General features: G+C 39.3%; 1 protein-coding gene across 2 annotated transcripts in view; it reads left to right on the top strand.

Moving 5' to 3' along the window:
- Positions 1-2,893: 2,893 nt before the first annotated feature.
- The window catches only part of COL8A1 (collagen type VIII alpha 1 chain), an 86,886-nt gene continuing 67,448 nt past the window's right edge, over positions 2,894-22,331 (top strand). Inside the window, exons 1-2 of one of the 2 annotated variants that reach the window (XM_014253466.2) lie at positions 2,894-2,974; positions 18,889-19,015. The gene's annotated coding sequence lies outside the window, so the exon portion shown is untranslated. The remainder of the gene's footprint in view (positions 2,975-18,888; positions 19,016-22,331) is intronic. The other variant, XM_014253467.2, reaches the window with a different exon arrangement.

Here is a 22,331-nt window from a genome sequence, read left to right as displayed (position 1 = left end):
GGGGCATCAGGCACAGCATCACAGCCGGGCAGGGGAGGGGACTGTCCAGCTCTGCTCTGAGCTGGGGCAGCCTCACCTCCAGTGCTGGGGGCAGCTTTGGGTGCCACAATGTAAGAGGGATACAAATCTGTCAGAGAGGTTCCAGGGGAGGGTGATGAAGGTGAAGGGCCTTGAACGGAAGCCATGTGAGGAGCAGCTGAGCTCATTTCGTCTGTTCAGCCTGGAGAAGACTGAGGGGAGTTTTCTCAGAAGGGGATGTGCAGGGGAAGGAACTGGTCTCTTCTCTGTGGCGATCAGTGACAGGAGTCAAGAGAATGGTCTAAAGCTGTGCCAGGGGAGGTTTAGGTTGGATATCGGGAAAAGGTTCTTCACCCAAAGGGTGGCTGGGCCCTGGAACAGGCTCCCCAGGGAAGTGGTCACAGCACCAAGCCTGAGAGACTTTAAGGAGTGTTTGGACAATGCTCTCAGGCACATGGTGTGATTCTTGGGGTGTCCTGTGCAGAGCCAGGAGTTGGTCTTTAATGATCCTTGTGAGTCCCTTCCAACTCAGGGAATGAATATTAATAATTCTGTGCAGTCTCTGCATAATGTTGTAACCTCATCAGGAATCTTCCATATAATTGCATCATGCTGGTGCTTTAATAATCATTAATATAGGTCTAATACTTTTTACCCATGTAATGTGTTGGTAGGTCTATTTAACACTTGTAAAGTACTTTAAGATTCCCCAAAGGAAGGAACTAAGAAAAAACTTTAATTATTGTCTTCTGGAACTATAAAAAGGTAAGGCTATCCTTGAGTCTGCAGTACAGTAGGACACGTGATCAGTGCACACAACCCATGCAGTAGGGAAGAGTACTGACTCACTCATGAGAATTGAAGTGGTGCTTAGCACATGAAGCTTACGGTCAAAAAAACAAACAAAAAATATACCAGCATACAAACTTTGCATTCAAACTTTTGCTCCCAAGAAAATAAAAAGACAGAACTTGATCTCTTTAAAGTATTGAGTTTATAGAAGCGTCCACTGATTTTAGAAGGGACCAACAGAAAGCTCAGCAATTTTGAGACAGCAGAGCAGTTTTATCATCAAATAAGGACATGGGTGCCTATTTACTTTCTAATTTCTGAAAATCTCAACCTAGATTTGTCTAAGTACAAAATCATCTGATTATTTAGATGCTAGCTGAGTAGAATTCCATTTTACACACATCATTTAGTCAGTTGAACCACTACCAGGTGCCATAACTGAACTAATTACATAAACTTATTGCAGTAAGTTGTACTTTCTTTCCCTATTCCCATGTTACAATTACTTTGTGTAGCCTTCCTAAAAGCATGCTGTAATCACACCAGAAATTCATTTCTTAATAAGAACTGTAAAAATACTTTGAGTGCTGCAGAAATAACAAAATAGCCTGAATTCATTTCCCAATTAGTTGCAATAACGTAGAAAATGCTCTAGCCAACAGCAAAGAAATACCTGTGAGAAATATTAGTAATTAAACCAGTCTTTTTCAGATTGACAATTCCAAATCTCAGAGGCTACATCACCAGGGTTATGCAACTTCTTTTGCCACATAACACTGTCATCCAAGTTGATGGGTGCTTGATTTGTAAGCCTTTTTCTAAAAAGACAAGACTAAATAAAGTTGTATGCAACTCACTATGTTCTGATCAATTCACTCGTACTGCTTTTTTTATAAAAAAAAGTAGCTCATAACTCCTTAACCAGTGATCAGTTTGGCCCTTTTGTAAAAGAAGTAGTAGACATCATATCTCCACAAGCTCTGCTTCAAATTTATCTCAACTCTGTAACAAAGAAACTCCTGATACTTCTTCATTTTTCTACCTGGTCCTTTGCAGATTTTAAGTCAGGATGCACCTCTAGACATCCATCCCCTTAATTGCACACTACAGTTCTCCCCTTCCTGTTCTATCTTTCCAGCTTTCTCCACCCATTTTATGTTCCAATATGACACAGGTTTTACTCGTGTATTATGGAAAATAATACAGGCCCAGATAGCTCATGCAGGAAGATACATAAATAGAGAATTAGTATATTTGAGATGGGTACAACTGTTTCACCTGCAGGAGCCAGTGTCTGGAATCTGTGCCATCCACTCTTCTGAGTGAAAAGCAATGAATGAGTTAAAATGAACAATGAATGATTTTACACAGAAACCACCAGGAATGCATATTCCTACTGGTTTGTCTTTTTGGCTACATTTGCCTTTTGAGAATACCATTTGGGAAAATTGTTTAGAACTCAGACACAGTGAACAATAAAACTGCTCTAAACTAAACTGCTAGAAAATCAGTGTGTAGATGGAACATGTTACAGCTGCGTCAAGAAAAAGCTGTGTAGCTCAGCAAAACAGCAACTTTGGAGGGTTCCGGAGCTGGAATCTAGTAGACATTTGGAATATAAAGAAAGTTCAATCCTTGAGAAAACAGACAACTTCAAAGATCGTGGGTCTGATTCTTCATAGCTATCCCTTTTCAGAAAGGGAAACACTGACCTTTCTGATAAAGACTTTGCATTAGTATCTCACTGCCACAAAAATCCTTCCAATAGACAAAGTGAGACCTAGAAGCACTGCAACTGGAATAACTTAGAGATTCAGATTTAGAAAAATAAATACAGTAGAAAATCCTTACTTAACTACAAATTTACTGAAAAAAAAACAAAACCAAAAAACAACCAGCAAATAAATCCAACACTGTTCTCACGTATATGCCATCGGACTTGCTTTTCCTCCCTCTCTGTCCCCAAAGAGCAAAATCCTACTGTACAATGCCTTCTGAAGGCTGTCTGCCTGCTATCCTCACTGCCCACCTACCGTAGGGAGCAGCTCCTCCCACCTGCACATAAAAGCCAAGTGCATGCTACCAGCAGCAGATCAGAGCACTTTCTCAGTCCTCCACTGTTTTGAGCCAGTGATCTTCTCTCCTTGGATCTTGTGTACTCAAGGTAAGATTACTGCTACTTCAGGTTTCTGTTCTAACCAGCTATTGTGAGGAAGTCTTAATGTGAACTCTAGCACTGCCTTGCTGGGTGGTGCTGGCTCCCCCCCGCCTTTTTTTCTTTTTTTTTTTTTTCAGATGTAGTGTCATCTGACATTTAAGTTAGTAACAGTCTGTTGTTTTAGCAGTGAAATAAAAACAGATCTTGCTGAGAAACACTGTGGCTGGGAAAAGGTCTCTCCCTTTCTGATTGGTTTTGAAGAGATTAGTATACCCAGACCAATTATAACAATTTATTATCCCTCTTAATAGTCTCCTTCTCAGTCCAGTCAAAGTTATGAAAAAATCACTGTAAAGCTTCCTTAAATTCTGTTTGAGGGAAAAAAAAAAAAAGCTTACTGTTAATTTAAGGAAGGAACTGGATTTTATTGCTAATATCATTTACTAGCCAGATTGAGACAATCTTGGGACTGAAGTGCATCTTCACAGGTTTCATTGCCTTTAAAAAAAGTGTGATGGAACTTAAGCTCCCACAGAAGCACAGCAATAAGACTGATGGAATTCATTATCTTGTACCAAACATGCTTAAAGTAGATATTTTAGAAACAAAGTTCTGTTTCTTGGAACAACAGACCTTGTGTCTTTATGAAATTTTTAGATTAGCTTGTTTCTATTTTATCTGCAGTTTTCCTACATAGGCATTTCTAGTATTAGAGGAAGGAATAGTTAAGTGCCTCAGAGACAGCTACTGAACAGTTAAAACATTTAAAAGTGGTTCCAAAACAATATTTGCATTCCCATCCATGCATCTGTCCATCCTCACAGAGATGAATCTATTAGTGACCAGTAGCAGTTTTTCACATTGTGTGAGTCAGTGCACTTTTAACACACAGTCACCTGTTTGAAGAAATTCCATCACAGAAATCCTAATCCTACAATGCCTCTCTCCAGTGCTCAGAGAGGAGGGAAAGCATGAGCTACCAAAAGCAAGCAGTTAATGCTGCCTATAAATACATAATACATTCTTCAGTTAAATAGTAATATTTTCTTCCTGATGTCCAATTCTCTTTCTAAACTGAGTCTTTTTTGGTCTTTCACAAACAGAAAATCTTCTCTAGGAAAGAATTATGTCCATATATAACTGTACTCACATTAGCTGCAATATTTTAAGTTATAGCACTGTGTAACAGCAGAACTTTGCTCCCTTTTCTGCTTACTGTATCTAATATTTTTTCTGATTTTATATGTTATCTATTCTATCTAGTGGGGAAATAAAAACACTGCCTTCAGCTATTTGCCTGAAAGATTACATAAGCATCTTTAAAAGAAACCCTAACAACAAAAATCCAAAACCCAAATAAACTGAGCTATTTAAAAACCGAAGTACAGTGCTTTCTATAACAAACTTACAGTAAAACTATTTTTGCATCCAGGTAATTAATATAAATTGCCCACAGAAGACAGGAAGAGGACCCAATGGTTTTCCTCATAGCTGGCATTAACTCTGAGCTGCAAAATTTTATTTCTTAGTTAACATCTGATTTTAACAGCAAGCCTCCCCTTTCCAAAAACACTCCTGTTGTAAAACACAACAAGATACGTGATTTAAAGTTCAATGCATACAGAATTTAGGTATACAGTGTAGCAGTAAAGCCTCATTTGTTCACACAGAACTTTATCAGATAAATCAGAATTTTTAATAGAGTAAATTCCATGAAAAAAAAATAATGCATTTGTCACAGGAAATGTATATATAGCAAAATGCCTTTTATTAAAGCCTGCTGTGAAATGTAATGTTTTGGCATTTGAAAAATGGATTGCAGGACATATTAAGAAAACTCTATTCAAAGGAATGCATCTAATTTAGATCAGAATCTCCCCTGAGCAGTTTCTCTCTTAGGCTGAGTAGATAATTCAGCTTACCATCACTTTGCAGCAAGGGATGAAGGGAAACTGCACCCAGCAGATCTCCAAGAAAACTCAGATGACTAGGAATGCATTTATTGACCTCTGTGCTCACCTGAAACTCCTTTTAACAAGATCAAAGCACACTGATACTAAAGTAAAAATGCTGAAATTTTAAAGTAATGCTACAACCAGAATTAAAGAAAAAAAAAAAAGGGACTCACTGGGAGATCAAGGAATTCAGATTTTTCTAGTAATGATCATAATGTTTAAAAATAATAAAGGTAAAGAGACTGTATTAATTTTTTCAGCCACAGACCAGTTAAGTGTTAAGCAGGGATGCTAAGCCACTTTTCCTGGCAGTTATGCATAGGTTTTTTAGGTTGTTTATTTAGGGCAGTAATATCTGCTTAAGCCACTAGTGTAATTCCCAGTGCTGTCTAAAGTGCTAGACTAGATACATAGAAACAGAGGATAAACATATCACTCACTGTCTGCTTATCTATGCATAGTTCTGCCACTGCCACTGCTTGGGAGAACTTCTTACCTTCAGGAATTTATTTTCACACCTCTCTGTAGGGAGAGATTATGTTTTCCTCTGCGCCTGCTGTCACTAAATATATAAAATATTTTACGCAAGGTCACAGTGAAAATTCCTGGTAGAGTGTCAGATTTAGCTCCTCTGGTTTCCAGGCCAGCACTAATCCCACACTTCATTTTGTATTCAGCCTTATGAAGTCCACCCCTTTCTAGCTGCTCTGTCTTTGCATGACTCTTTAGGGCTGAACAGCAGGGAGAATTCCAGTGACAAATCTTGAGAGAGGTCATTTACTCCTAACACTTTCAAACTTCCTGTGAAACCCTTAACAAACCCCTTCACAGGATTTACAAATAAATCATTCTTGAAGGGTGTAAATAAACAATTAAACAAATAAGCAAGTGCTCATCTCTTCCTTACACTCTGTGGTTAAAGGAGACCAGCCCAGTCTTGGCAGGCTGAAGAAGCAGAGATCCACTGCCATGGACCAGAAATGATGGGCAACTCAGAACACAGTTTTGGTAACTAAGCAGCAGTAAAGAGCTCAAAGAGAAGCTCATAGGGCTTAAGCAAAATTACTGAAAGGATCTTGTAGGGGACATTGATATTAATGTTCCTTTCTTTTCTACATTCATTATTATGTGCCACTTCTATAAACATATAGAATATAATTTCATACCCATTAAAACAAACAAACAAGCAAGCAAACAAAGAAAAACCAAAGCCCCAACCACCAGCTTTGTCCTATCCCTCTAGTTTTTAGCCCTCAAGTTAATTTATGAGGGTACAGATTCATAATTGCTCCTGTGGCCTTGCAAATACTGCATTTCAAAAAAACCCTCAAAACCAACAAAACAAAACCAAAACCAAATAAATAAATAAATAAACCCCAACACATTCCAGTGCTCCATTTCCAGCGTTATTACCCTAGCAATGGAGACCTTGTCTCTTACTCTTTTAATTTAAACATTACTGCTAAGCATGCATTGTTCATAGATAAAGTAGAAATGTGAGAGGTGACTGAAGGACCAGAAAAGGAACCATTAATGATCATCTCACTATCTGCCACAGAAAACAATTTTTATCTATCTATGAGCATATCTGCATGGCAGAATTTTCTGCCCACTTATTCTATGTCTTTCTATGTATCTCGGGAGGTAAGATTAAGTTTTATCTCTTGGGCTTAAATTTATCCCTATACTTTCTTTTGCCTTCCAGTTATTGTAGGCTGTGGGTTCTTTCCTTCTACAGGGAGATAATTTTTAATTTTCACTACTGTCATATTTCTAAAAGAGCAATTGTTCAATGGAGATAATGTAGTGAAGAACAAGACAAGACAAAAACATTAGAGGTGGTTTGTTCTGCCTGTTAAAAAAAAACCCAGCAAACAGCTGTATTTAACTGTACAAAAGTTCCTTATTTTTGCCACTTACACTTTCTAGAGTTTTGTGCAAGTGTTTTTGCCTTTTTTGTGGTTTTCCCTCTGCAAACAGAAATCCCAGCAAAAGCTGTGGATCTATATATGTTTAAAAAGATAATGATGACTCCTGGTTCTGAAGCCTTTTTTAGATCTTGAGCAATAACTATGCCTGTTCTCTGTAGTCACCAGTAAACAATTCTGCTTGCTCTCCCTGCACTCCTGAAATATTGGATGTGTTTCTGTAATTGTCTTGATGTGTAATGAATTTAATGTCTCATAATTGCACTGCAGGGAATTAATACCACTATGGAGTCCTGGGACATTTTTAGGTGATTAAAACTTCATGCAAGTCCGTATTTTTTAGCAAAAGCAAGATAAATATAAGTTTGTTGCTTATGAATGGCAGGTGAAAGTGTTGAGGGGTGGTATTAAATGGACCCTTTTCAAAAGGGAGTGAGAATCAGTGCCCTCTCTTGGTTATAAAAAAACACATAAAGCAGCCTGATGAGAGTGTTTATCAGTTCCCTCTGCTGGCTACAAAGCCCAGGCCAGATGAGCAGCTGTGTTTGCGGAGGCGAAGGTCTGAAGTTCTATTCCCAGTGCTGTGAGCCTGTGGTGAACTGATGACTGTGGTGTCTGTGCACGTCTGTGGACATCATTCTTTATGGGGTCTCATCAACAACCACACTGAGTTCAACATGAGGGCACTCAAAAATAATATGGACTTCCTGGTAGGTAAGAAACTTCCCCCTCTGGATTTGAGAAGCATGCTAGCAGCTATGCCATGCATAATTCTACACAGCTAAGGCATCCTTCTGTTCTGCATCATATCCACACCTTGCTTTTTCCACCTCTTCAAGACAAATGTGCGTGTGTGCTCATTACACTCATTTTAGAGACATCTGGGCAGTTAGCGCAAATATTCTTGGCAGCCCTAAAGTGTAACACTTCAAAATGTCAGCTTCTGAGAACTCCACATTTGCAAGTAAGAAGTAAATGGTACCAAAAAGAACACTCCAACCTTGGTAAAAACCAAACCAAAACTAACAAAAACCCCTCAGCAAAACAAAATAGAAAAAGAACCTAACTACTTATTTTCCATTCCTGTAGGAAAAGGCCTGTGTAACCTGGTTACACAACTGGAGAAACAGGTCATACACTTCATGCAGTCGCTTTGAAATAAAGCTGAGACAAAAAAAAAAAGTGTACTGCAAACTTCAGAAAGTTCTTGTTTTAAAAAAATATCCACAGCACTAAAAATCACAAACTCCTGGATCAGCTATGCCAGTTTACTTCAGCTCCTAGGAATCTATCATGGCAACATATAGCATACATAAAAGCTATCCCATTAAAGGGAGAATGAGTCAAAACTAACAGTTTAACATGGTAGATATCAAAGGTATATATTAAAAGCCAGAACTTTGAAACATCTACAGCATATGTTTCCTGCTAACTAAAAAAGCAACCACTCTTCCCAGACCAACATACTGCTGCATTCTTCACTCTGAAAGTAAGAGGTTGACAGTAGCACACTGGATTTGCATATAGGAAACTCCAACCAAAGCATTTGACCATTTTTGCAACAGAAAATTATGGAAAGGTTCTAACAAAACCTACTCTTATTCTGTGAAGCAACAACACATGTATGTAACAAATATTTTCTGGAATGGAGATGCTTACTTTGCCTCTCACTCAACATAGTTTTCAAAAGGACAGAATGGAAGGTGGCACAGCCCCAGGAACACACAAACCAAGGATAATCAATTTACCACTAAAGAAATTTAGCAGTCAACTCTGCTTATGCCAGCACATAACTCACCTCTGTTTTGCCCTCCCATTCTTCCCACCACACATGAAGTTCCAGTGAACACACAGTATCAGAACAAGAGTCTTTATGTAGTTTGGAGACCAGAAATTCTTTTTCAGCTTGCCTTAAAGAAAAGCAGCAACAACAACAAAAAAAGGGTTCAGATATTTCCTACTATTCCTTTTTAAATGAAGTAGGTGATCTTAGTTGAACTCTCAGTTGATGGATATTAATGTAAAACACACAACTGGGACCCTTGTTGGCAAATCTCAGCAAAAAGTCAAGAGGTAGTTGGTTTAGGTCAAAGCTGAGCAATAAAAGCAGGCGTGTGAGGAAAGTTTATGTTGCCAGCATTGATAGATCTGCCACCTGCACTATAGATGAAAAGCAAATAAACAAAGAACAGTTAAGGAAGTATATCTCACAAGCACTAGCATTCATACAAAACATATTTTAGAAAATGAAGGGGAAAAAAAAATTACAACATTCAGTACTTGTTTCCTTTCAGTCAGTGGCTTGAATTGAATTTACCATAGTAGCACGTCACATTGTTTGCTGCAGAAAAATGCAAAGCTTAGGCCTTTAGGAGTAAGTCTCTTGTGCTTTACTGATTCCAAAAATGTCAGTGCTTGTCAAAGTGTTTTTGAAATAAAACCAAAACCGTGTTAATAAAATGAACTTTCCAAGACAATGCTGGCCAAAACTGATTCTTAGATTTCTTTTCAGTAATAAACTGCCTCTGTGGTTGCTAAGTTGATAGGGAGAAGGATTTGAAGGATCAAAGCCAAGTTCTGGTTAAAAAAAAAATAGAACACTGAAACAGAACACAAGCCCTACAGTGAATGGACAGACTTTTGCTGAAAGTGGGTAGAGCTTAGCAAAATCCAGCTATGCTTTCAAAAACGCCTGCAATCATTATTAGGCTCTAACTGAAGATATTCCAGGACTGCTACATTCATTGTGGGTACACTTGGTAATATGCTGCTGTAGATTACTGGACAAGCCTCAGTACTTTAATTTGTAATCACAAACTGAATGTTATTCCAGAAGAGCTACCCTGACTATTTATTAAGTAGCAATTCCCTAAGTGAATTAACAACTGGAAGGATTCTGTCCCATCTTATCCCAGCCTTATGGATGAATAGCTCAAAAAATAACACTGCAGTGAAGGCGGAAGGTGTACATGATGCACTGGGCTCCTGCAGTGCACACAAGTTGCATGCAAAGCCAGGCAGTGAGAGCTCTGAACTGTTCTGCTGGATGTTCCTATAGGTGCAGACACAGCAGCACTTCCTGGCTTCCACAAAAAAATGTGGTGCCGTAGTTGGCCATTCTGTGTCTGTTACAGGAATTCCTGCTCTCCTCCAGTTCAACCACCCTTCCAGAATTTAGGATGTCTATGCATCCAAGCTGCCACTGAAAGGATGTTTTTTAAAAAGTTTTTATGCTTAAGAACTCTGACAGATTATTATTATCTTTTGTATATCTGAGCATAAGTTATTACATCAGGAAACACGGAAGACATTTCAGGATTGTTCCCTAAGATTGCATTACTAGTCTCAGCTAAAAACATTGTTCATGCAGAAAACCATATGTTTAGCATTCAGTCATCATACTTGATTAAAGAGTAAATTTACAGGAGTAATTTATTTTTTTTTCTTATTCACTGGAATAGAATTATCAGATGGCTTTTAAACTGCAGTTTGAAGGAAATCTATTCATTTCAGGTATGTTTTGTAATGTCACCTTCATTCCATTTTGATTTTAGATTGTTCTTAAGCAACTAGCTGCACCACTAAAATCCAAGCGGTGGTGGCTAATTCTGGCATGTGATTCTTATGGAGTATTTCTGTTCCACAGTCAGGACAAGATAGCTCTTTGATTCAAATTTCAAGAACAAAAACTGCTTTCACTGAGTTCAGAATTCACTTACAATGAATATTTTATATTATTCTTCGAAATACCCTATTTTCAACATCACATCTCTCACTTCCATGCTAAACACTGCCAAGAGCTCAATACAAAAGGACTGACAAGCAAAATAAATTAAATTTATGACTGCTGAAAGGCATTTTCTCTGCTACGTGTGCTTCGAACTTTCTAGTAACTGCTTATCTCATGAAAATAAGTAGTTCAAAAATAAGTAAACAGAAACGTATTATAATTTCAATGCTTCACTTGTCAAGCACGTTTCAAGAACTGGAATTTTAGGTTGATGGACATTCATGACATGCACACAGCCTCCAAAACAATTACCACAGCTGAGACTGAGAGTTGCTCCTGCAATTCCCCCGAAGCCTGAAGGAGACCGAGGAGGTAACATGGCACTTTCTGGGGGCATTCAGCATGACAAACCTCAGCTCAGCGTGCAGGAACCCTTCCTTCCTGGCTTCTCTTTCTCTGCCACCAGACATGATGAGGAGAAATATTTCTGCTCTGTCAACTGCTTATAAGTTGAGAGAGCTTCAGGAAAACATGAAATGTTGTATACCTAATGCCCAAAAGCTATCAAGATAGCAGGAGTTTGTGTCTGCATTCTGTTCATTCTGCATTCTTTGTGTCCACTATTAGTGGGCATCCTTCTTCCCAGCTTTGTTAACCTTGCCCCAGGTCTAAGATGACAGAAGCGTATGAAGGCCTAAACCTTAACATCAAGGCCTAAACCTTAACAAGGCAATTCTACCAACAATTAATTAGTTATTCTACCTCCTGGCTATCACTTAGAGCTTGCTTGTTAGCTGCTGTTTTGCAGATTAAATCTCCTTTCTTGTTGATTAGGCTTGTAAGTATGCAAAGATCAAACATTAAAGAGCATGATTTCTAATAAAATGTTACATATTCCACGCCTGGCAACAAGCAGATTGCATTTGGAGACGACTGAGTTGTAATGGTGTTGTAGTCTAAAACAGAACCAAACCAAGGGCACCCTGAGGGCTCCACCCTGCTCCGCGGCCATTACCTGCCGTTCCTGAGGAAAGCTGCCATGGCCCGGCGGGGTGGCGACACCTCGCCCTCACCGGGCTGTGCTGAGGGCAGGGCCGGGCCAAGCAGGGCCCTGGCTCGGAGGCCGTGTCAGTCAGGCTGGGCCCGCTGGCCCCGGAGCAGCTCTCACCTCCCGTGGTGGCTGTGCTTCCCTCACGCTCCGACGGCCCATTTCTACCCAGGGGCGGTCAGAAAACTCACTTGCGACCTGCGCCTCCCACTCCCAAAGGAGAGGGGTGAGGAGAGCAGAAACTCCCCACAGCCCAGTCAGCTGAGGAGCATTTATGGAAACACAATGCATTTGAGGTTTGTTGGGTTTCGGAGATCCAGCCCCGGGGCTTTGCTTCTGCGTCCCAGCCCTCGGTGCCCCTTGGAGAAGGATCTGGGCAGCATTAGCTCGCACAGATGGTGCTGGAAGGCCAAAAATGAAGGGGGATGCATGGGGGACTCTGCTCTCAGCTGGAAAGAAAATGTCACATCATGTGAAGGAAGGCTGCTCCAGCACACACTGCAGGAGGTTCAGGACCTTTCAGATTTCCACATCTGGAGGCAAAACTGAAGCTGTTGTAAGTTAAAAAAGAAAAAAGAAAAAAAAAATCCATTTTTAAGTTAATGTTCTTGGATCTTAAAATCCAAAAACCCAAACTGCAAAAGATACTACTGCATATGGTATCTAGTATAAGAGTAACCAGTCCTGTAGAGTTAAAATAAACCCTCAGAACTCCCCCCAAAAATACCAAACACTTGGGTGGGATGTGAGGAAAGAAATACCACGGGAGGAAAGAAAATGATAAAACTACTGTACTCAACAGGAGGGAGTTCAGAAGGCAAACAGCTGAATGGAACAGCTTCATAATTTCTTTACAATGTATTCTCCTGGCCCTCCTTTGTTCGGCACAAAGGTTTTTAAGGCTGAATTCTTTTGATCTGTATGTTACACCCCCTAGCATGGTGAAGCCCCATCTCGTGATCAAGGGTTTGAGACAAACAAAAAGCAGCAGCTCCTGAACTTGAAGGCTTGTAAATTGTACGCAGAGCAAAGCTTATTCCTGGACTCTTGCTCTAGTCACTTTAGCACAGTCCTGTTTACACAGATGATTGGTATGTCTGGAAAGACACTATGCTACAAATGCTTCACCTCCCTTTCCTGGCTTTAGAAGCATCCAAGAACCTCACACACAGCAGGTTAATAAATTTATCCTTACAAGCACCCTGGCAACATCACTCTCGTTTTAGAGGAAATTGAGGTGCAGAGAAAGTTGCTGGTATAGGATTTCAAGAGATTGCTCCTAGCCAGATTCTCAAGTGTGTTCCCATCATGGTGGGAGCTAGATGGAGAGCTTGATTCCCATCTGGGCACCTCAATGAGAAACAGATTTTCGCAAGTGATCAGCACCCAATAGCTCTCACAATGACACTTGCAGACATTTTCTAAGAAGTTCCTTTGATCCTCTGGCCACTGCTTCAGTGGAGGCAGAAAGCTTTTGAAAAATCTTATCCCATTTGTGGGTGCTGAGCGCTTCTCAAAATTCTTAAGTGACCTGGCCAAGGATGCAGACTAAAATCTGAGCAGAACCACTTTGCCTAATCCCTATGCCAGTGATTTAACCACAAGTGTATTCTTCCATCTTCAGCAGAGAAAGAATTAGACACTAGTTGAGGCAGCAATCAAAATGCCAAACAGCCACCAGTCTGCCAAGAAAAATGCCCGGATACTTGTGGGCAAACCAGACAGCCACATTTGGTATTTTCCTGAGAAAGGATTATTTCTAACAGCAGTGCCAGTGTCTGGCAACCTGGTTCATGCTCTTTCCAGATGTACCTCTTTCTTTCTGGACTGAAACCTTTGTTAACATGCCCCCAAAACAGGCACACCCTTCCCACTCTTCAGAAAAAGCAGCAGCTATCCAAACACTGTCCTGTCTCCATTATTCTTACAGAGCCAGGCACGCTTGGGCAAGAAACTCTATTTTGTGTGACGACTAAGAAGCAGTGATTGTGTTAGTGAAGATTCTAGTTTTCATTGAATATTTCATTCATTTTTGAACATAAGCAACCACTTAGCTGCAGTTGTGCTAGATGCAGAGGAGGAAACACATGCTGTTCTTGGCCGGACTTTACCTCTGTGGGAAGCATCAGCCTCCTTAAAGCAGCCTCTCTACACTGTATGATTTAGCTACATTTACGATTTTCCTGAACCTCAAGCAAGGACCAGAGTACCTGAAAGTGAAAATGTGTGCAAAACCCCCAGGCCCCAGCCTGGATCCTCTATTTTATGCCCTGTTTGTGTGGGGTCTATTTGCAAATGACAGTTTCCAAAGCTATGAGCTAAAGGCTGACTTAAAAATTCTTCAAACTGACTGTATTCATTCAGCTGCCAATTGAGATGCTGCTCTCTGTGTCACTCAGGAGCAGCTTGTTGGACTGTCTATCACAGGACTCCATGTCAGAATCCAGCTTTCATTAAATTCTGTCTGTCTGGCCTCTGTCCTCAGCTTTCAGACCACCTCCCAAGTATCTGACCAGTCTGGCAACATGAAGATACAGCACCCAGTCACTAGTATGCTTTAAGGGAGCACAGATATTACATGGTAACTATTGAATGAAAATGTTTACAGGAAAATAGTTTTGTGAAACAGCTCAGACTAAGCTGTTGCTGAATGTTGAGTTCAAGCTGTATAAGCCAAAAAATGCAGCTGTATCTTTTCTAGCTACAGCTAAAAACAGCAAAGTACTAGAAAAACCTTTTTGGGGGAGGGGGAGGGGGGAGGGAGATACTCTCCTAACAGAGGATCACATCTAGAAGCAAGTGTGAACATTTTTCTGCTCTGCTGGTTCTATACCTGCAATAGCACACAACATAAGTGATGATTGTGGTTTGTACTTTGTTGAATGGCTGCTTTCTCTTGATTCTGACATCTGCTGCAGTAATTATTGTAACAACTCTTGTCAGAAGCTGGACTTCAGAGCACTGCCCCAGTCTAATAATACAGCCTCAGCTTTACAAACAGCAGAAGTGAGGCAGGAAGGGATGAGCTCATGAAGCACATTTATGCAGGCAGTTAACTGCACATGCTTTGATGTACATTGTGACCTAAAATGTTAGAGGGAATATCACTGGAGGAATTTGGTTTATGGTTAGTTGGATTGTGGGCCTTAGGGCTTTGTTAGTAAATTTGTCACTACAACTTTTCACTTCTTCCATCTTGCAGATTTTTGTTTATTTTAAATTCGCTTTTCCTGTCCAAGAGAAACCAAGGCATTTCAGTATAAAAGCTAGGGTCAACTGAGGGCTCAGGTCAAGAAGTCTGTCTTGGGTGTCGCCTCCTATAAACTCAAAATCTAGCAACAGTTCAAAGGAAGGTCTTAGTTCAGAGAGCAGTAAGGTAATCAGGACACAGCTTGCTGATAAAGGACTGGGAGATGTGACACTGGAGCAGAGGTACCAGAAAGGACCAGTGAAAAAGGCTGGAAGGTTTGATAGTCCAGCCTGATGTGCCTTTGGAGAAAGAGCAAACAGGAATTCCAATGGTGACAGGAAGGATGCTGACAGTAAGCAAGGTTGATATGCAGAAGAGGGACCCTTTTGTGCAATTGGCTTATTCTGGAGTCCAGGTCTTGGAACAGTAGGGCTGTTCCATTTTGCTTTTTGAGCTATATATATCAGCAGTGACTTTTTCTCCTGGTCTTAAGTGTAATTTGTGCCTTACGTCTTTTGTATTAACAAGGTAGCACAGAGACTTAAAAGTAGGATAATCAACTCCAGATAACCAGTCTCATGATGAGATGCTGTTACTCTGGGAAGTCTCTGTTTCTGTCAAAATTGTCAAGAAATGTGCTCCATAATTGGGAGACATTTCCTTTTACTACTAACACTTGCATTTCCACTAGGAAGCTGTAGTTTTGAATTTACATATTCTGAGAAAATGTTTTGCTTAGAAATTCCTGCTTATTCCTTTGGGAAATAATTAGAATTACTTATTGAATGTAATCACTTAGAATTGGAAGAGAATCCACCATCAGAGGAGAACAGTCAGCATTTCCCAAATCATTCTCTCTCTGCCCATGCAAACGATCACTTGAAATCACTGCCTGACACAGGTCTTGTAAGAACCCAAGTCCCATTTTTAGCCCAGACAAGCATTAGAGAAAACTGTACTTCAGGAAACTACACAAGGCAGCCTCCCTAAACTGAGTAGTTTTCCAGCCTTTACAGATTCACCCATGACAAAGCAAAACAGCCTCCTGACTGAATTTACACAGCTAAATAAATAGCATTTTAAGTGTTTAAACGTCATTGTAAAAGTAAAAAGATGAAATGTGCTGTATATCATCTCCACAAAACCAGAAGTAGTTCTATTATAAATAAACAGAGTTTGCTTGGTATTAGGGACATAGGAAATTCCATTCAAGAACAGACAAATGGCACATCTTGTCTGGTATCCTGCATCTGGCACAGGCCTATAACAGATGCTTAAAATACTTGGCTCCCTTGGTCCCACAGTCTCCCCTGTTCCACCTGCCACCAATGTTATAAATCACAGTTTTCCTAACCTCCGGAGAAAGTCCCTTCTCTGCTCACTTGCATAATGTGGGAGGTGGGAGCAAGGGCCAAGGGAATACATATTTTCCCTGTGTGATCCTTACTGTGCTGTTTGGTACCAAGTGTGCCCAAACTGTGGTTCTGACTGGTGCAGAACATGTAAGGTGTTGCTGCCTGGATTGCCCACGTAGCCAAACAAAGCAGCTCATAGGTGAGGCCTGTGCTTGGCTCCAGGGAAAGGGGGGAGCGAGCCCCTTCTCACCCTTGTTTGCACACAGGAGGCCAGCACAGCCACCACTGGCCTGTTACTAAGCAGCTGCTCTCTTTCTATCAAGGTGCCTCTTAATTGCACCGTACTGCTCAGTGACATTTATATCCTGGTGTTGCTTTCTTAGTAACTTTGAAAGTTTAATGCATGATGACTGAAAATTAAATGAGTTTATTGTCAGTCAAGGAGAGTTCACTTTTGTCCTTATTCCAAAGGTTATCAAAACATGGTTCATCTACCCAGTGGGCCACTTAATGCATTTTCCCCTCTTTAGGTGACTGGTGCTTCTAGCCATTGTCACCAGTGTGACATGGCTGTATCCAACAAAACTGACTGTAACATTCTCCTTTATTAGAAATGTTACTTGCCACAGATGATCTCCTTCATAACCAACATTAAATTCAATGGTACAGTTGGTTAAAGGCCTCTAAAACAGACAAATGAAAAAATCAAAACATTCCCATTGAAAAAGTTAAAAGTTTTAAAACCCAATTTATTAATTGCATTAAAGCCTCTCTGTGAAATATAATAGTATTTTAAAAAGGCTAAAGAGAACTTACGACTATAGGTAAAACAACCAGCTAGGGGAAAAAAAATAAATTGCATTTGAAGGAAAAAAAATTGTGCCCCTCAATTTGAGCATATTGTCTCTGCTGTAGCTAAACACTGCTTTTAGAGAATGACCCAATAAATCTTTACATATTAATAAGGGAAAACTGAATCCTGATGGTGTGCAAGGGCTGTTGGATACAGTTTGATATGTCACTTTTCTCCATGCTCAGAATTTTCTGATTTTGGTTCCATCCTACTGAATATAACATTCAGTGTCAAAGGTTTGAATCTGTAACAGACCTTTGATCTAGCTACCCCAAATTTTGTATCCACAAAGGACAAGACTTGGCCACATCAATCTGCTCGAAAGAGTGGACATTTTAAAGCTGCTACAGTACCTAGGAGAAGTTTGCATCCTATATCATATTCCAAATCGATATTACATTCAATGAGGCTCAGTATTAACAGGAGCTCTGTGACTTTCTGTACTTCTTTCCTGTTTCACAAGAGCAATGACTTTCAGAATATTCATCTTAATCCAGTCAGGAACAGTCGTAGAGGTTTTTCAAGGCAGACAAATGAGTCAGCCACTTGTTCCAAATAAATGGAAATGGTGTTCCAAGTTTCCTAGACAGCTTTGAAAACTACATACAGCAATTCAGCTGCTTAATCTATTATGTTCTACATCTCAAATTTAAGAGGACACAAAATTGCATGCTTTTTATTCCAGATAGAGGTTGTTTTGTCCACAGCAGTCCACAGCCACCTCATTTTGTCTCTGTTGTTAACATACATGCTGGCCACCTTGCTCATGCCATTCCCAAGAACGCAAGTAGCACTCTTCAGAGCAAAGAGAAACTGCTGAGGTTCCCAGACTGCCATGGATATGTTAAATAATACTGAACCAAATTTCCTACTGTGATTGCATTTGCCTGTTTGTTTAGTGAGGATATTAATATTTTGCTTTCTGAGGAGAAATGTTGTAAACCTCAATTAATGTATCCATTACAAAAAGGGCATGAATTACAGCTTTAACTGTGCAGTAAAACAGAACATCTGCATGAATAAATAATTATAAGAAGATATATAAAACTATAAAAATAACTTCTTTACTGCAAACCTTGCCTTAACAAGAAACATAACTCCTTCCTCCCTCAAGAAATCTGAATACACTGACTCATGTCTTTGTTTAAGTGTCATGGTAAATTTGTTCTTTTATAACATGTAGTAGTTTAGCTTTGAACTTTGGAGTTTTGGAAAAGGCAGAGCGGAAAAATGTTTTCATGGGAGAGGAGTGCACATTCCAGAGCTGTCGACTGTTACTCATTTATGAGGCAGGGAAAAAACTGCTTTGGTTTTAGGCTTTGGTTGATGCAATTTGTTGTCTGGTATTTTGTGATAAACCAGAGTTTACACTGTACACTGAAGTATTTAAATTTTCTCTCTCATCTTTCCAGCTTTTGCTTGTTCAAAATTCTGACCAAGCTTGAAACTGATTGCTGTTGAGGAGAGAAAAATTAGTTGTGTACAACCAGAAGTAATAATCCTTTGTAATATATAAAGTAGTCCAGTGAGAAAATAACACATAATTTTCTGTGAATTACAGAGATGTACCAAAGCATAGGGGAGGAACACAGATGATACTACACCTAAAAACAGAACAAACCAAAATGTGAGTGCCTTCGTGGTGCCTTTGTAACCTGAGCAGCAGTTTTAAACATAATTTTCCTGGGCTGTTTCATGTTTAGTTCATGTATTAACATCTGATTATATAAAAAATATTGAAAAAGGAAAATAAAATAAACTCTCAGTAGGTTATTTATTCAAGTAAAGTAAAAAATACCTTTTTGCTCTCCTGCCTTTTTGAAGGCTATTAACATACATTCTTTCTTCTTTCTTTTTCTAGAAAAGTAAATGCAGATTGTCAGAATCCTTCAAATTTGATATTCAGCACTGTTATGATTTCTTCATTACTGGATGTGGAGTCTGGGTATCAGAACTGGTATAGTGAAGTACTCTCCTATTAAACTAAGGTAATTTTCTGACTTAACTAATGAAGAAGTCTAATGCTGAAACAATGTGATTAACACGTCTTTCAGAATTTCATTTCCTAAGAAAAATTATTGCCATTGAAAAGGATCTGTCTTGTCAGAAATCTTCAGAGACAAAAGGTAGAAACTACATGAGAACACTAACCTCTAGCCAGAGATGAGAACATCTCCATTCACAAAGCCAGAGGATGTCAGGGTATTATTCTGAGAGAGGGAGGCTTTGCTGAGGACATCAACTTCTTTTCAGACACGAATTGAGATTGTTTTCTGCTTATTGGGATAGGCATCCCTGCAGTGGCCTACCTCATAAATATGGCTCAGTCAGCAGGAAAATTGCCTTTCTGAAGGCCCACCAGTCGCTTGTCAACAGTGTCACATTTTGCTTCGAGAAAGGAACGGCTCACAGCACAGGGCTGATGTAGGCACAGCATGTTACAGGAACATGCAGCTTAGGATGCAGACAGGAATCCACTCAGCTGCAACACTGTAGTAAAAAAATACAACCTAAGCAGGTGGCTCTGAGGCTTGCCCATATGCACGCAGAGATGTAATTAACTTCAGAACCAAGTTATGTAACAAAGATTTTCTGAGAGTATCTCTTCCTTTCCTGGCACATCAGTAATCAAGATACTGTTGGTTTTCTGTCCATTGCCCTAATATCATTGCACAACATTCAAAGTATATTAACATGAATCTTTAAAATTTAAATGGGTTGTCATAAAACCACCACTACAGACAAAAAGAAACCAAATGCAGAGCTAGGAGCACAGGAAGATCAGCTAGAGGATAGATATATTCTTATATCTAACAAAGCTGCCGCAGGCTCCACATTTGCTTTAAAAGTAATGGAATTCCATTACAAAACAGTAACCAACATGGAACACAGTTTTTTGAGGTCATATAAAGCCCTGTCTGTTAAACAAATGATACTCAGATTTTATTTTTTTTCCAAGGCTTCATATTTCTATATATTTTCAGCACTTTTTGTCCTATCCATCTCCTAAACCAGCACTTTGGACCACTGAGAAATTGTTTGCTTAAGGCCAGAACTCTGATTTCAATACCTTTCTGTTATTAATATTCCTTAAGTTACATTTCAGCTTCCAATCAAGATTTGCTGCAACAGTTTCTATTTTGATGCAAGTCCACTGTACAGTACCTTGGATCTCAGCTAGAATGCACACCATGTCATGTGAACAGTAAAAAACAATATAGCTCAACTTTCCCAAAGTAGGTTGAATCAGGAGATTTAAGGATAATCAAAACCATATTTTTACCAGCAAGCACAGCCAGTAGGTCATTGAAGCTATACACATATATTCATATCCACATTGCACTTCATTAGAAAAAGAATCTCACACCCAGGAACACAAAAATTCAGAATACTGAATAATTGTGGAACCAAAAAATGGAATAATACGGTGGTCTTTGCATGTGAAGTGCATCATAAAAGGGGTTCCAGTAAAACAAGGTGGTTCTTCAGACTTTGTATAAACTTTTTTTATGCCTTTCTTAGCAGACATTGGAAAATTTGAAGGACTTTTTATAGAGCAGTATTACTTACAGAAGTATTTATTACCTGTTTTCTTCAGGTGAAACTTACTTTTGTATGAATTGATATACAAATATGCAAACATGCAAGTATGGAAGTGAACATATGTTTTCAGCAAAGCCTGTCGCTAAATATTTAAGACCACCTGATAGTCTGTGGCAATGTCAGTAGATACGTGCCAGTCAATTTGATATTTTATGTCAGCAGGTTACTCTACACATGAGAATACTTCTATGTAAATGCAACAGTATGTTTCTTATAGATGTTGTTTATGTGCAAGTTTTATGGGACTTGCATCTAGACCGAATCGGAATTTTGACTGCTGTCACTGAGAGTAGAATCTACATCTTTGTACAGTTTCTTTCATGTTTTTATTTCAAATTCTGGCTTTCTTTTCACTGCTAACTACAAAGGCTGATTTATCTATATAAGTGAAAGTTACCCAAACAGCAGCCAACATAGGACAGAATCAATAGCAGCAACTCATTGCCTTCTTTAGTTTGTTATGGTTTTTTTTTAATGCTCAGAGCCCATACAGATGAGAAACTATTTCCCATGCTGGAGATGGAAATACTGTTCACCCCTTTGTAGAATACTAAGCTAAGAAATGAAATTTAAATTATTTAGACAAAACTAAACACTTTCCTCATCTCAGAAAGGCAGCACTGCCCAATTCAGCCAACTTGTGGCTACCTGAAAAAGGGAATAATTTGATCACCTATGCCTGAAATCACACATTTTTAAGTTGCGCTAACCACAGAGTAGGCACAGCTTAACAGAATGATTTCACCATCAGGGTTATTTCCCACGTTCCTTTGTTACTCCAGTAACGTAAAAAAATTCAGGAACTGGAAAGTCATATGATCCACAAAAAAGAGAATATTGTGGTTTATAAGAAAAATATTTATTACCAAGTAAGCTATTTTGATTTATTAAATGATAGCTTCCCATCACAGTGTTTTTTGATACGGTGTTTGAAACCACAATGATTGTACAAAGCCAGCACCTTATTTGTTTAAAGGCACTCAGTTGTGTTTGTCTTAATAGAAGTATCAGTTCATGACAATGCCAGGTTCATAGAAGCTCGTCCAGGAATAAATTCTTGAAAAATTCCTTTTTTCCTAGAGTGTCCATTAAGCCAGGGCAGGCACTGTGTCCCAGTGCTAGTCTTCTAACATTAGATTTATAGGATGTTATAATTAACAACAGGTGATGGGCAGCACTACATGCACAGCAAGCAAAGTGAAAAGACTGGCAGCTCAAGAGCCATTTGTGAATCATCAAAGCTTTTCCCTGGATAAACTCACTAGTAAACCTGATAGTTCTTCTGGCAATTATTTTGGGTTGGGCTCTTGTTGTTTGGTTTGGTTTGTTTGCTTGGGTTGTTCTTTTATTCCACCACCACCCTTGATCCTTTTTCGTATCAAAGATTATGGACCATCTGTCTGTTTTTACAGTTGTGTAGCTTTTCCACTTCTGTGTTAGCCATCTATAAAATGAGACAATAATGCTTCCCTACTCACAGGGGACTCCTTGGAGAATTACAGACAAGTCTACACAAAATTTTGAAACTGTGTAGATTTTTCAGAGACACTTGTGTCTCTATTATTCCAGCTCTTTCAAACTTGTGTTCTGTATAAATAACAGGAAAAAAACAGTTCAAAACACATACACCCTCCAATTTTAAGAAAAGCCGTGCTTCAGCTTAGGGCTAAAAAGGAGGAAGACGGACACTGAAACACATTA

The sequence above is a fragment of the Pseudopodoces humilis genome, chromosome 2 (assembly GCF_049639895.1).
Source record: "Pseudopodoces humilis isolate 2021_Gansu_Grassland_sample_001 chromosome 2, ASM4963989v1, whole genome shotgun sequence".
Taxonomy (NCBI): domain Eukaryota; kingdom Metazoa; phylum Chordata; class Aves; order Passeriformes; family Paridae; genus Pseudopodoces; species Pseudopodoces humilis.
Note: the sequence above shows the minus strand (reverse complement) of the source record. Positions and strands in the feature narration are given on the sequence as shown.